Genomic DNA, 15,165 nt, shown 5'->3' with positions numbered 1-15,165 from the left:
TTGAGCTTCACTAACTCTAGTCTTTGATTAGGACTTGTGAACTCAAGTTGATTTGCTTACTTAACTTACCTTCAATTGTTAGAGGTTAACTAAGTGAGTGCAAAAGGCAATTACCATCACAAGTGACTATGATAATGAGGATAGAAATTCCAATTATCAATCCTTGCTAGAACTTTTCTTAATTGTTATTTTATTTCCTTGTTATTTACATTACTTGTTCCTTATTGCAAAACCCAAAAAGATACTTTTCCATAACCAATTATAAGTACATTTCCATGCAATTCCTTGAGAGACGACCCGAGGTTTAATACTTCGGTTTATTTTTATCGGGTTTGCTTTAGTGACAAACAAATTAAATATTGACTGAGGATAATTTGTCGGTTTAGACTATACTTGCAACATGATTATTTTTGTAAAAATCTTTACCGACATTTTACCTCCGTCAAATTTTTGGCGCCGTTGCCGGAGAGTTGCATATGTGTGCCATGTTATTGGCTATTGTGAATATGTTCATAATGTGAATATCTTACTTTTTGGCTATTTCTTGGTTTTTCTAGTACTTAGGAGTTTACTTTTTCTTCGCTTTTTGATATACTTTGTTTTGATTTCCTCTTTCCATATGAATTCTCATCCTTGTGGTTTTGGTTATGGTTATGACTATGTTGTTGGTAATGAAAACTTGAATGATGGCTCACATTATGGGAGAGATGAATTCTTGAGAAGGAAGCCACATCCATATGAGCACTCACCATGGCAACCTCCTCAACCAAGCTCCTATGATTGCAACCCCTCCTATGATGCATATCATTCCAATGGATATGATGGTTCTTATCATGATTATGCCACTTAAACACCATCATTCTGTAAAACCCGGTTAATTAGTGGATAATTAACCAATAAGTTAAAATATATTCTAGAAAGGGAGAAATGAGGTTTCTATGGTCTAATGTGGTAGATAAATTTAAAACAAGAATTTCGGCACCAATTTTAAAGAAATCGGCCCAAGATTGGGCCAAACGGGCCAAACCGAGCCAACCGGACCCAAGTTAGGCCCATGGCCCAACCAAACCCTCATTAATTAATGAGAGCTCAGCTCTCTCTCCCTCAAAAAGCAACACACACACGCTGGTAAGGGGAAGGGAAACTCAAACCCTTTCTCCTATTCACTTCAATCTTCCATTGTTGATAACTTTTGATCCGGAGCTCCGATTGGCGCACCGTTTGCGGCCACGCGACCACAGCGTCGAGCTCTAAAAAACTCATACAAGAAATCTTGAGGTAAGCCACATTTTTTCTTCGAAATTCCAGTCTTGAGTTTCGAGTTTCTTGGGTAATAATGTTGAGATTTTGAGCTCCTTTGTGTTATAGGATCAAATTAGCTTGAGGGGAGAGCTTGTTCTTAGTCCCTTGATCCTTGGGTAAGGTGAGATTTTCAACCCTAAGCTTAAGACTTGAGATTTTGTGATTTAGTGATTGAGTTATTGTGTTTTTATGTGATATTGTTGCTTAGGCATTATATATGTGTGTTTTGGAGCTTGTTTGGTGATTTTGGAAAGTTTGGAAAGGAGCCTTGTGTGGGAAAATCTGTTGGTGAGGCTTTGAAAACCTTGGAAGTTGAATTTGAAAGTGTTCTGGATGGAACGGAAATCGGCCAAGGTATGGTTTCGGTTTTCTGTATCTAAAATGTAATGTTGTGTGAAAACGTAGGCTAGTGGCCCTAGGATAAGATTTGGAAATACTGAGATGATTAATAGATGATGTGAGTTGGGTTATTATGTATGTATTTTGGTGGATTGTGGAATGTTGATGCAATTGTTTGGATGATTTCAATTGGGTGGAATATATGAGTAATGGTTGGTTTTGAATGAGTTTGGTAAATATATGTTTTAAAAATGGGGAGTTTATGAGTTTTGGTAAAAGTAAAATCTTGGTGAACTTTAACAGATCATATCTTGAGCAATTTTTTTGAAATTTGATGATTTTTATATCAATGGAAAGATAATTTTATAAGCTTTAAAATGGTTTAAATTTGGTTGAAATCTGAATGTTGTGGAAGGAGATATGATCGTTGAAAGTTCGGGTCAAAAATCTGAATTTTGCAACTTCTGCAGAATTTGTGATTTCTGGTTTGTGTGCGCACGCATAGCCCTGTGCGCATGCACAGCCCTGTGCGCACGCACACTCGGTGAGAATTTGGTCCTGTGCGCACGCACAGCCTTGTGCGTACGCACACGCGAAGACAGGGCTACTGGTGGCAGCGCCAGCACGCCCTGTGTGCACGCGCAACCAACGAAGGATTGCGAGCTGTGCGTACGCACAAGCCTGTGCACACGCACACGTTGGGAATGGCACACTGGTGGCAGCGCTAGCACACGCGCGCCCCCACCCTAAAGATTATGCTTTCTGTGCGTATGCACACGTCTAAAAATGCTCCTGGGCGTGCGGACGCACACCCCTGTGCATACGCACGCGACCCAGTTCTTTTCTAAACCTTTTGTTTTCAACTTCTTCACATTCCCAACAAGCTCGTAACCTTCCGAGATGTTACTTCAGGCTTATAAACCCCCAATTTCATCCCTTAAATCTTAAATTAATATAGAATGCCTAGTGAATGAGAGTAAGCTAGGGAAGAGGGTGACTTGTGGGTGAAGAAAGGGGATGTCATGATGAGTTATAATGAAAGATGATGATATGAGTTGTTGAGGAGGATGGCGGAGTGTTGTATGTTATGGGCTGAATGGCTGAGTGTGATATGAGCCGAGAGGCTGAGTATGATGTGGGCCGAATGGCTGTGTGCGATGATGGCTTATGGTTGATGGTGAATTATGAACTTAAGCTGGATGGCTGAGATGAATGTTGAGTTATGGCTAAGGATACATGCATGTGTAATTCATGAATGAATATAGTAAATGAACAATGAATGGAAAGGGTTAGATGTGAGTATGTTTGTATGCTTTCTCTCTGGTTGTAAGGGTGACAGGGCACCGATACCCCCTAATGGTAAATGGACGATAGGGCGCAGATACCCTCTAACGGCGACAGGGCGCAAATACCCTCTAATGGTAAATTGGTGACAGGGCACAGATACCCTCTAATGGCGACAGGGCGCATATACCCTCTAACACTGACAGGGCACGTATTCCTCTAATGGTATTAGCGCGCAATAGAGAGATTATGGCCGGGTTAGCTACCGAACACGTCGGGTCGGTTCAGCCACTAGGACAGGCATGCATCATATGCATTATGTGTGATTTATCTGGATTGCCTGATTAACTGCATCATTATTTGGTAATTGCCTAATTGTTTTATCTACTTCCTAGTTATGCATTTCTTTGTTTGATATACTTGTGTTTGCATCTCGATTACTGTTGGCGATTGAAAAGTTTGCAGGACTTGGAATGGGGATTTGTATTTAGACTGGAGACCCTTAGTTAGTTACATGTGTTTGATTCTTATGGTCTAGACTTGTTTATACGCTTTGATTATAATCTGGGAGTTCTAGGATTGCCTTCGGCTTTCCCAAGACATTACATGTTAGATATTTGGGCACTTTACCATTCTGAGAACTTCGGTTCTCACCCATGCGGATTTTATGGTTTTCAGATGCAGGACGTGAGGCTCCTCACCGAGGCATGCTGGAGACTTCCTTTTGGCGGAGATCCTTAGTATCTTGGGTTTTTATTTTGGTTATTATATACCTGTTTAGATACTATATTCTCCACTGTATATGTATTTTGAATTTTCTCTTCTTAGAGGTTATTTTGGAGAAGCAGGTTTTGTATTTTGTCTTTTGGGGTTGTTTAGGTAATTCTCTTATATATATGTATGTATGTATACTTATATGCTTGGACCGGTTATCTTCGCAAGCCAAGTCCCGATTCTTGATATATGTATTTTGGCACTTTTTTGTATATCTCTTAGCATCATCTTACTCTCAATCTGTTAATCTACGTTACCGATCGGAGTGTTGCGCGTTTTGATTTATCGGTTTTAATCTACCCCCTTTTTCTTCAAAGACTCCTAGTTATGAACATCCTTGCAATACTATACGTACTAAATTTTATTTTTAGAGGTCGTAATACCTCGCCACCTTTGTTTTATGACTTAAGTATAAGACTCTGTGTGGTAGGGTGTTACACATTCCATGCACCATACTCTCAACATAGTCCTCAAACACCATCATTACAACCACCATACTCCCAATCCACATCTTATTTCCATCAATCACCTCCACACAATCCAAATCCATATCCTCCATATGCACACACTTATAACCATTATGAACAAGCACCCATGGAACCGCCACCACTTCAATATCACTACCCTCACAATCTTTCTTTTTCCTCCAACCAAGCCTCTATGGATGATACACTTGATATTATTCTTCAAGGTCAAAGAGAGCTTCAAAGTTCAATCCAAGCTCTTATATCTTATATGGATACACCTCCTACCTCCAATACTTAACCCTCAAGCTCTAGAGCACCTCCTTTCCAACCACATGATGAACTCTCCTATCCATCACAACCCTCCATGAAAGAATATCCATGTCCATCAATCCAAGAGCAATATGATCCTATTTATGTTAGCGAAGTGGAAAAAGAGCAAAAGGATCGTCTCAAGGAAGTAATGGATCGGCTTCAAGCAACCATCCGTCAAAAGTTAGACTTATGGGATTCATACCATAAGCAAAACATGCCCACGAATGATTGTGGAGTAGCAACCGAAGAGGGGAGTACGAGGGAGATTTTAGAGTCTCAACTTGAGAACAAGGAAATAGAGTATGTTTTACAACAAGTGAAAGGGATGGAGATTGTTGAAGAAGAATAAGTGAAAGAAGACCTAGGGGAGGTTGAACAAGAAAGAAGCTCCATCATTGAAGACAATTCTACACCAAGTGACAATGGTGATCTTGTTGAAGCTTCTTCCATTGAATGTGAAACCGATGTTGAGGAGGAATGTGCACAACCTCCAATACATATTTTGATTAATGAGAAAGAGTTGGAAGAAGTTAGTGATAAGCGGATATTTTATACGCTTTTTGGGGATAATTTCATATAGTTTTGAGTATGTTTTAGTTAGTTTTTAGTCTATTTTTATTAGTTTTTAGGAAAAATTCATATTTCTGGACTTTACTATGAGTTGTGTATTTTTCTGTAATTTCAGGTATTTTTCTGGCTGAAATTGAAGGAGCTGAGCAAAAATCTGATTCAGGCTGAAAATGGACTGCTGATGCTGTTGGATTCTGACCTCCCTGCACTCAAAGTGGATTTTCTGGAGCTACAGAACTCGAAATGGCATGCTTCGAAATGGCATGCTTCCAATTGAAGGAGCTACAGGGCTTTCCAGCAATATATAATAGTCCATACTTTGCACAAGGATAGACGACGTAAACTGGCGTTCAACGCCAGTTCTCTGCCCAATTCTGGCGTCCAGCGCCAGAAAAGGATCAAAAGCTGGAGTTGAACGCCCAAACTGGCATAAAAACTGGCGTTCAACTCCACAAATGGCCTCTGCATGTGAATTGCTTAAGTCTCAGCCCAGCACACACCAAGTGGGCCCCAGAAGTGGATCTCTGCATCATCCATCATAGTCTACTCATATTTTGTAACCCTAGGCTACTAGTTTAGTATTTAAACAACTTTTAGAGACTTATGTTGTATCTCATGACATTTTAGATCAAAACTTTGTATTCTCTGACGGCATGAGTCTCTAAACCCCATTATTGGGGGTGAGGAGCTCTGCTGTGTCTCGATGAATTAATGCAAGTATTTCTGTTTTCCATTCAAACACGCTTGTTCCTATCTAAGATGTTCATTCGCGCTTAACTGTGATGGAGGTGATGATCTGTGATACTCATCACCTTCCTCAAATCATGAACGTGTGCCTGACAACCACCTCCGTTCTATATACGATTGAATGAGTATCTCTTAGATTCCTTAATCAGAATCTCCATGGTATAAGCTAGAACTGATGGCGGCATTCATGAGAATCCGGAAAGTCTAAACCTTGTCTGTGGTATTCCGAGTAGGATTCAAGGATTGAATGACTGTGACGAGCTTCAAACTCCTGAAGGCTGGGCGTTAGTGACAGACGCAAAAGGATAGTAAATCCTATTCCAACCGGATCGAGAACCAACCAGTGATTAGCCGTGCTGTGACAGAGCGCGTGAGCGTAGTTTTCACTGGAAGGATGGAAGGTAGCCATTGACAACGGTGATCCACCAACACACAGCTTGCCATAGGAGGACGTGCGTGCGTGAATCAGAAGACAGAGGAAAGCAGAGATTCAGAAGACAAAGCATCTCCAAAACTCCAACATATTCTCCATTACTACATAACAAGTAACCTTTAATTTATGCTCTCTTGTTTATTTGCAAATCAACTGATAAACATAATTGATTTCCTGACTAAGATTTACAAGATAACCATAGATTGCTTCAAACCAACAATCTCCGTGGGATTCGAACCTTACTCACGTAAGGTATTACTTGGACGACCCAGTGCACTTGCTGGTTAGTGGTACGAGTTGTGAAAAGCGTGATTCATAATTCGTGCACCAAGTTTTTGGCGCCGTTGCCGGGGATTGTTCGTGTTTGGACAACTAACGGTTTATTTTGTTGCTTAGATTAGGAAAAATCTTTCTTTTTTTTTTTTTTGGTTTAGAGTCTTTTATTATTTATCCCTTGTTAAAACACTTTAAATTTATAGCTCAATTAGTTAGAACGTGGTGTTTATGTTCATGGTAATTGGCTATCATATTTTTTTTTAAAATCTTTTTCAAAAATAATTTTTTCTATTAAATCCTGTGCCAAACTTTAAGTTTGGTGTTTTCTTGTTGATTTCCCTTTGGTTTTCGAAAATTTTGGTTTGGTTTTCTAAAAATTTTAAGTTTGGTGTTCCTTGGTGTTTTCCCTCCAAAATTTTCGAAAACAAGGAGCATTAGATCTAAAAATTTTAAATCTTGTGTCTTTTTTTTTTGTATTTTTCTCTTTCATCATAAAATTCAAAATTCAAAAAAAAATAATAAATAAAATAAAATAAATAAAAAGGTAAATCAATCCAAGTTATATCCCTTTATCCATCATGGACATAAGTGGAAATGAACAGTCCAGGAGGACTCTGGGGTCATATTCTAACCCCTCTACTGCTTCATATGGGAGTAGCATCTGCATACCCTCCATTGGAGTTAGTAGCTTTGAGTTGAATCCTCAGCTCATTATCATGGTGCAGCAAAGTTGCCAGTATTCCGGTCTTCCACAGGAAGAACCTACAGAGTTTCTGGCACAATTTTTACAAATTGCTGACACAATACATGATAAGGAAATAGATCAGGATGTCTACAGACTATTACTGTTTCCATTTGCTGTAAAAGATCAAGCTAAGAGGTGGTTAAATAACCAACCTAAGGCCAGCATAAGAACATGGAAACAGCTGACAGAAAAATTCCTGAATCAGTATTTTCCTCCAAAAAGGATGACACAGCTAAGGCTGGACATCCAAGGCTTTAAACAAGGAGATAATGAATCTCTTTATGATGCCTGGGAGAGATACAGAGAGATGCTACGAAAATGCCCCTCTGAAATGTTTTCAGAGTGGGTTCAGTTAGACATCTTCTACTATGGGCTTGCAGAAGGAGCTCAGATGTCTTTAGATTACTCAGCTGGTGGATCTATCCATATGAGAAAGACAATTGAAGAGGCTCAAGAGCTCATTGATACAGTTGCCAGGAATCAGCACCTGTACCTAAGCAGCAACCCTTCCATGAATGAAGAGGTTAAAACAGTCACTGCTGAATTCAGTACTGTAAAACAAGCTGCTGAATTCAATCAGCAATTGGATTTTCTAACAAAGCAGCTAGCTGAATTCAAGGACAGGCTACAAGAGACAAGGATAGCTAATATACATATGGACGAACAGTTTAAGCAAACAAAGCAGCAGCTATCAAGGCAAATAGCAGAAGAATGCCAAGCAGTTCAATTAAGAAGTGGGAAAACATTAAATACCCCACCTCAAGGCATCAAAAATTCAAGAAATGAGCAACCCACCAAAGATTCACTTGAGGACAGTAAGAGCCCAGGGAAAAATAATTCTGGCGCTAAAACGCCAGAAAATGGATGGAAGGCTGGCGCTGAACGCCCAGACCATGCCCAAAACTGGCGTTCAACGCCAGAAACAAGGCAGGATTGGCGTTCAACGCCAGAAATGGGCAAGAATCTGGCGTTGAACGCCCAAATAGGGCAGAATCCAGCGTTGAACGCCCAAAATGGGCACAGCTCTGGCGTTCAGACGCCAGAAGCAGACAAGGAGCTGGCATCCAGTTTCACTCCAGCTTCTGACTCTGGCACTCAATTGCCAGTGAGGGATCAGACACAAACAAGTGCTGATAACAACCTCTCTAAAAAGGCTTCTTTAACCACTAAGGTTGAGGAATATAAAGCCAAGATACCTTATCCTCAAAAACTCCGGAAAGAGGAGCAGGATAAGCAATTTGCTCGCTTTGCAGATTATCTAAGGACTCTTGAAATAAAGATTCCATTTGCAGAGGCACTTGAGCAAATACCCTCTTATGCCAAGTTCATGAAAGAGATCTTGAGTCATAAAAAGGAGTGGAGAGAAACAGAAAGAGTTCTCCTCACTGAAGAATGCAGTGCAGTCATCCTAAAAAGCTTTCCTGAAAAGCTTAAAGACCCTGGGAGTTTTCTGATACCATGCATATTAGAAGGTGATTGCACCAAGACAGCTTTATGCGATCTTGGGGCAAGCATCAACCTAATACCTGCATCCACTATCAGAAAGCTTGGTTTAACTGAAGAAGTTAAACCAACCCGGATATGTCTCCAACTTGCTGATGGTTCCACTAAATACCCATCAGGCGTGATTGAAGACATGATTGTCAGAGTTGGGCCATTTGCCTTTCCCACTGACTTTGTTGTGCTGGAAATGGAGGAGCACAAGAGTGCTACTCTCATTCTAGGAAGACCCTTCCTAGCAACTGGACGATCCCTCATTGACGTCCAACAGGGGGAAATAACCCTGAGAGTCAATGATGATGAGTTCAAGTTGAACGCTGTCAAAGCCATGCAGCATCCAGACACATCAACAGACTGCATGAAAGTTGATCTTATTGACTCCTTGGTAGAAGAGATCAACATGGCTGAGAGTCTCAAATCAGAGTTGGAAGACATCTTTAAAGATGTTTAGCCTGATTTGGAGGATTCAGAGGACATGAAAGAGCCTCTGAAATTTCTTCTAAAAGAGTAAAAACCTCCTAAACCCGAGCTCAAGCCATTACCACCATCCTTGAAATATGCATTTCTAGGAGAAGGTGATACTTTTCCAGTGATCATAAGCTCTGCTCTAAGTTCACAGGAAGAGGAAGCACTTATTCAAGTGCTAAGGACACACAAGACAGCTCTTGGGTGGTCCATAGGTGACCTTAAGGGTATAAGCCCAGCTAGATGCATGCATAAAATCCTATTGGAGGATAACGCCAAACCAGTGGTTCAACCACAGAGGCGGCTAAATCCAGCCATGAAGGAAGTGGTGCAGAAAGAGGTCACCAAATTACTAGAGGCTGGGATTATTTACCCCATTTCTGATAGCCCCTGGGTGAGCCCTGTTCAAGTCGTCCCAAAAAAGGGAGGCATGACAGTGATTCATAATGAAAAAAATGAACTGGTTCCTACAAGAACAGTTACAGGGTGGCGCATGTGTATTGACTACAGAAGGCTCAATACAGCCACCAGAAAGGATCATTTTCCTTTACCATTCATAGACCAGATGCTAGAAAGACTAGCAGGTCATGATTATTACTGCTTTTTGGATGGCTATTCAGGCTATAACCAGATTGCAGTGGATCCCCAGGATCAAGAGAAAACAGTATTCACATGTCCATCTGGAGTGTTTGCTTATAGAAGGATGCCCTTTGGGCTATGTAATGCGCCTGCAACCTTCCAGAGATGCATGCTCTCTATTTTCTCTGACATGGTGGAAAAATTTCTGGAAGTCTTCATGGATGACTTCTCAGTATATGGAGACTCATTCAGCTCCTGTCTTGATCACCTGAAACTTGTTCTGAAAAGATGCCAAGAAACCAACCTAGTTTTAAACTGGGAAAAGTGTCACTTCATGGTGACTGAAGGAATTGTTCTTGGGCATAAAATCTCAAACAAGGGAATAGAGGTGGATCAAGCAAAAATAGAGGTAATTGAAAAATTACCACCACCTGCCAATGTTAAGGCAATCAGAAGCTTTCTGGGGCACGCAGGATTCTATAGGAGGTTTATAAAGGATTTTTCAAAAATCGCAAAACCTCTAAGCAATCTGCTAGCTGCTGACACGCCATTTGTGTTTGACACAAAATGCCTGCAGGCGTTTGAAACGCTGAAAGCTAAGCTGGTCACAGCACCAGTCATTTCTGCACCAGACTCGACATTACCATTTGAGCTAATGTGTGATGCCAGTGATCATGCCATTGGTGCAGTATTGGGACAGAGGCATGACAAGCTTCTGCATGTCATTTATTATGCCAGTCGCGTTCTAAATGATGCCCAGAAAAATTGCACAACCACAGAAAAAGAATTACTTGCAGTGGTTTACGCCATTGACAAGTTCAGATCATACTTAGTAGGATCAAAAGTGATTGTGTATACTGATCATGCTGCTCTTAAATATCTACTCACAAAGCAGGATTCAAAACCCAGGCTCATCAGATGGGTATTGCTTCTGCAAGAGTTTGATATAGAAATAAGAGATAGAAAAGGGACAGAGAACCAAGTGGCTGATCATCTGTCCCGGATAGAGCCAGTGGAAGGGACGTCCCTCCCTTCTCTTGAGATCTCTGAGACGTTTCCTGATGAGCATTTATTCGCCATTCAGGAAGCACCATGGTTTGCCGATATTGCAAACTATAAAGCTGCAAGGTTCATACCCAAGGAGTACAACAGGATACAAAAGAAGAAATTAATTACTGATGCAAAGTACTACTTGTGGGATGAACCTTATCTCTTTAAGAGATGTGCAGACGGAATTATCCATAGGTGTGTGCCTAGAGAAGAAGCACAGAGGATCCTGTGGCATTGCCACGGATCTCAATATGGAGGCCATTTCGGAGGTGAGCGAACAGCCACCAAGGTCCTCCAATGTGGCTTCTATTGGCCCACACTCTATAAAGATTCCCGAGAGTTTGTACGTAATTGTGACAGTTGCCAAAGAGCTGGTAATCTGCCTCATGGTTACGCCATGCCTCAACAAGGAATCTTGGAAATTGAGTTGTTTGACGTATGGGGAATTGACTTCATGGGACCTTTTCCACCATCATATTCAAACACTTATATTCTGGTGGTAGTTGACTATGTATCAAAATGGGTTGAGGCTATTGCCACACCCACCAATGATACTAAAACAGTGCTGAAGTTCCTCCAGAAACATATCTTTAGCAGGTTTGGTGTCCCTAGAGTGTTAATCAGTGATGGAGGCACTCATTTCTGCAATAAACAGCTTTACTCTGCCATGGTTCGGTATGGAATTCGCCACAAGGTGGCCACTCCATATCATCCACAAACCAATGGGCAAGCTGAAGTCTCTAACAGAGAATTAAAGAGAATCCTGGAACGGACAGTAAATACCCGTAGAAAGGATTGGGCACGGAGCTTGGATGATGCTCTGTGGGCTTACAGAACAGCATTCAAGACCCCTATAGGGACCTCTCCATACCAACTCGTGTATGGTAAGGCATGACACCTGCCCGTGGAACTGGAACATAAGGCCTACTGGGCAACCAGATTCCTAAACTTTGATGCCAAATTAGCAGGAGAAAAACGATTGCTCCAGCTAAATGAGCTAGAGGAATTCAGATTCACAGCTTTCGAAAATGCCAAGCTTTATAAAGAAAAATAAAAAAAATGGCATGACAGAAAGCTGTCATCTAGAATCTTTGAACCAGGACAGAAGATCCTGTTGTTTAACTCTAGGCTCAGGCTATTCCCCGGGAAACTGAAATCCCGGTGGAGGGGACCATACGTGATTACAAGTGTGTCACCATATGGTTATGTGGAGCTTCGAGATATTGATTCTGATAAGAAGTTCATTGTCAATGGACAGAGAATCAAGCATTATCTTGAAGGCAACATGGAGCAAGAATGCTCAAGGCTGAAGCTAGATTAAAAGCTCAGCAAGGTCCAGCTAAAGACAATAAAGAAGCGCTTGCTGGGAGGCAACCCAGCCATGGGGCAACAATCCTCTAAGCATTTTGCCCTATTTCTATTATTATTTTTATTTGTTTATATAGAGTTCATTGACAACAAGGTAAATAATCATTTACAGAAGACCTCGGCACACAAAACAGAGAAAAAGATCTCACTGGCAAGAAAACGCCAGTAAAAGAGCATTTTGGGCGTTCAACGCCCAAAATGGGCATCCACTGGGCGCTGAACGCCAGTGATGATAGCAGCTGGGCGTTCAACGCCAGAAAGGGGCACCCACTGGGCGTTGAATGCCAGTAATGGCAGCAGCTGGGCGTTGAACGCCCAGGAGAGCAGCAATTGGGCGCTGAACGCCCAAAACAGGCAGTGTTTGGGCGTTCAAACGCCAGGAATGCAGGGAGGAGCCAAATTCATTTTTTCCACACGTATTTCCATTTTAATTTCAAATTTTATGCTTCAATGCATGATTTTTACATGAACATGTCAAGAACCCTGATTTCTAAATTCCATAATTTCTAAAAACCCTACCACAAAAAAATATCAAATGTATTTTAATCCATAAGCACCAGGCATCTTTGCAAATTCAATCCAACTCTTTTCAAATCTTTTCTGAAAACAAATCTATCTTTTCAACTAATCCATATCTTTTTCAAATCCCCATATTATCTTTTTCAAAATTCAGATTTATCTTTTTCAAAAATCTATCATATCTTTTCAAAATTAAATTATATCTTCTATCTTATCTTTTTCAACTCAATCTTTTTATCTTATCTTTTCCAATTTTTCGAAAACCCACCCCCCATCCCTTTAAATTTGGGTTCGGCCACCCCCTCTATCAACAATTGCACCTAGCTCTCCTTCTATCCCTCTCCTTTCTTTTCTTTTGCTTGAGGACAAGCAAACCTCTAAGTTTGGTGTGTTTATCCGAGATCACTAAGATCATGGCTCCCAAAGGAAAACAACCCACTCCAAGAGGCAAGAAAGAGAGCGTTCCAAAACCACTTTGGAATCAAGGGAAGTTCTTATCTAAAGAACATTCAGACCATTATCTTAAAGTAATGGGTCTGAGATCAGTGATCCTGGAAGTTAGATTCGATCTGAAAGAAGATGAATATCCGGAGATCCAGGAGCAAATTCGAATCAAGAACTGGGAAGTCCTAGCTAATCCTGAAACGAAAGTAGGAAGGAACATGGTCCAGGAGTTCTATGCTAATATGTGGCAGACTGACAAGCAAAAACTATCTGGAACTGCCTTCTATGAATTTCGGACTATGGTCAGAGGGAAGATTGTTCATACCACCCCTGACAAGATCAGAGAAATCTTAAAGCTACCTCAACTAAAGGATGATCCAGACTCCTTCAACAGGAGGATGATGAGAGCAGACATTGACCTGGATAAGATTCTAGAGGACATATGTATCCCTGGAGCCAGGTGGACCACCAACACAAAGGGTGTCCCAAATCAACTCAAGAGAGAGGATCTCAAACCAGCCGCCAGAGGATGGCTGGACTTCATTGGGCGTTCTCTGTTGCCCACTAGCAACTGTTCTGAAGTCACAGTTAAAAGAGCAGTGATGATCCATTGCATCATGATGGGGAAGGAAGTGGAGGTTCATCAGCTGATTTCAACTGAACTCTACAAGATTGCTAACAAAAATTCAAAAGAGGCCAGGTTGGCTTATCCAAGCGTGATTTCTCTGCTCTGCAAGGACGCTGGAGTAAGGATGGGAATAACTGAATATATCCTAATTGAAAAGTCAATCACCAAAGCATCAATGGAAAAACAACAAGCACAGGAGGATCCCATCAAGAAGAGAGCACAGGAATTCCTCCCAGAGATCCCTCAATCTGAATACTGGGAGTATCTTGAGATGTCTGTTACCAAGATACGGGAAGCTATGGAGCAAATAATAAAAGAACAGAAGGAACACGGTCAAATGCTGACCTATATGTTTAAAGAACAAGAGGAGCAGGGGCGTGACTTAAGGGAATTGAAGCGCCAAAAGTCTTCTCTTGTAGGACCAAGCACCCTAAGGATCAGAGGAACCCTCGTGCCCCCAGAATAAAGGTTGTTAATTTCCAATTTCTGCCTTAACTCTGTGACAGTGTCCTTATAAAAGTTTACCTTAGAAGTCATACAGTAGTAATTAGTATCTATTTTGATTTTATCTCCAATTAAGCTATAGTTTATTTTTCTCATCATCAGCAAACATGAATAAAGTAGTAGATCTTTTGAATAAGAGGCAATAAAATTTCGAGTTTAATAAGAGAAATTCTAATTAGTTAAATGTGGTGGCAATGCTTTCTGTCTTCTGAATAAATGCTTGAACAGTGCATATGTCTTTTGAATTTGTTGTTTAAGACTGTTAAATATGTTGGCTCTTGAAAGAATGATGAACATGAGACATGCTATTGATGATCTGAAAAATCATAAAAATGATTCTTGAAGCAAGAAAAAGCAGCAAAGAACAAAGCTTGCATTCAAAAAAAAAAAAAGAGAGAGAGAAAAAGCAAGCAGAAAAAGCCAATAACCCTTAAAACCAAAAGGCAAGGGCAAATAAAAGGGATCCCAAGGCTTTGAGCATCAGTGGATAGGAGGGCCTAAAGGAATAAAATCCTGGTCTAAGCGGCTAAACCAAGCTGTCCCTAACCATGTGCTTGTGGCGTGAAGGTGTCAAGTGAAAACTTGAGACTGAGCGGTTAAAGTCAAGGTCCAAAGCAAAAAGAAGAGTGTGCTTAAGAACTCTGGACACCTCTAATTGGGGACTTTAGCAAAGCTGAGTCACAATCTAAAAGGTTCACCCAATTATGTGTCTGTGGCATTTATGTATCCGGTGGTAATACTGGAAAACAAAGTGCTTAGGGCCACGGCCAAGACTCATAAAATAGCTGTGTTCAAGAATCATCACACTGAAATAGGAGAATCAATAGCACTATCTAAATTCTAAATTCAAATAGATGCC

The sequence above is a fragment of the Arachis ipaensis genome, chromosome B1, assembly GCF_059453495.1.
Source record: "Arachis ipaensis isolate K30076 ecotype BB chromosome B1, ASM5945349v1, whole genome shotgun sequence".
NCBI lineage: Eukaryota > Viridiplantae > Streptophyta > Magnoliopsida > Fabales > Fabaceae > Arachis > Arachis ipaensis.
Note: the sequence above shows the minus strand (reverse complement) of the source record.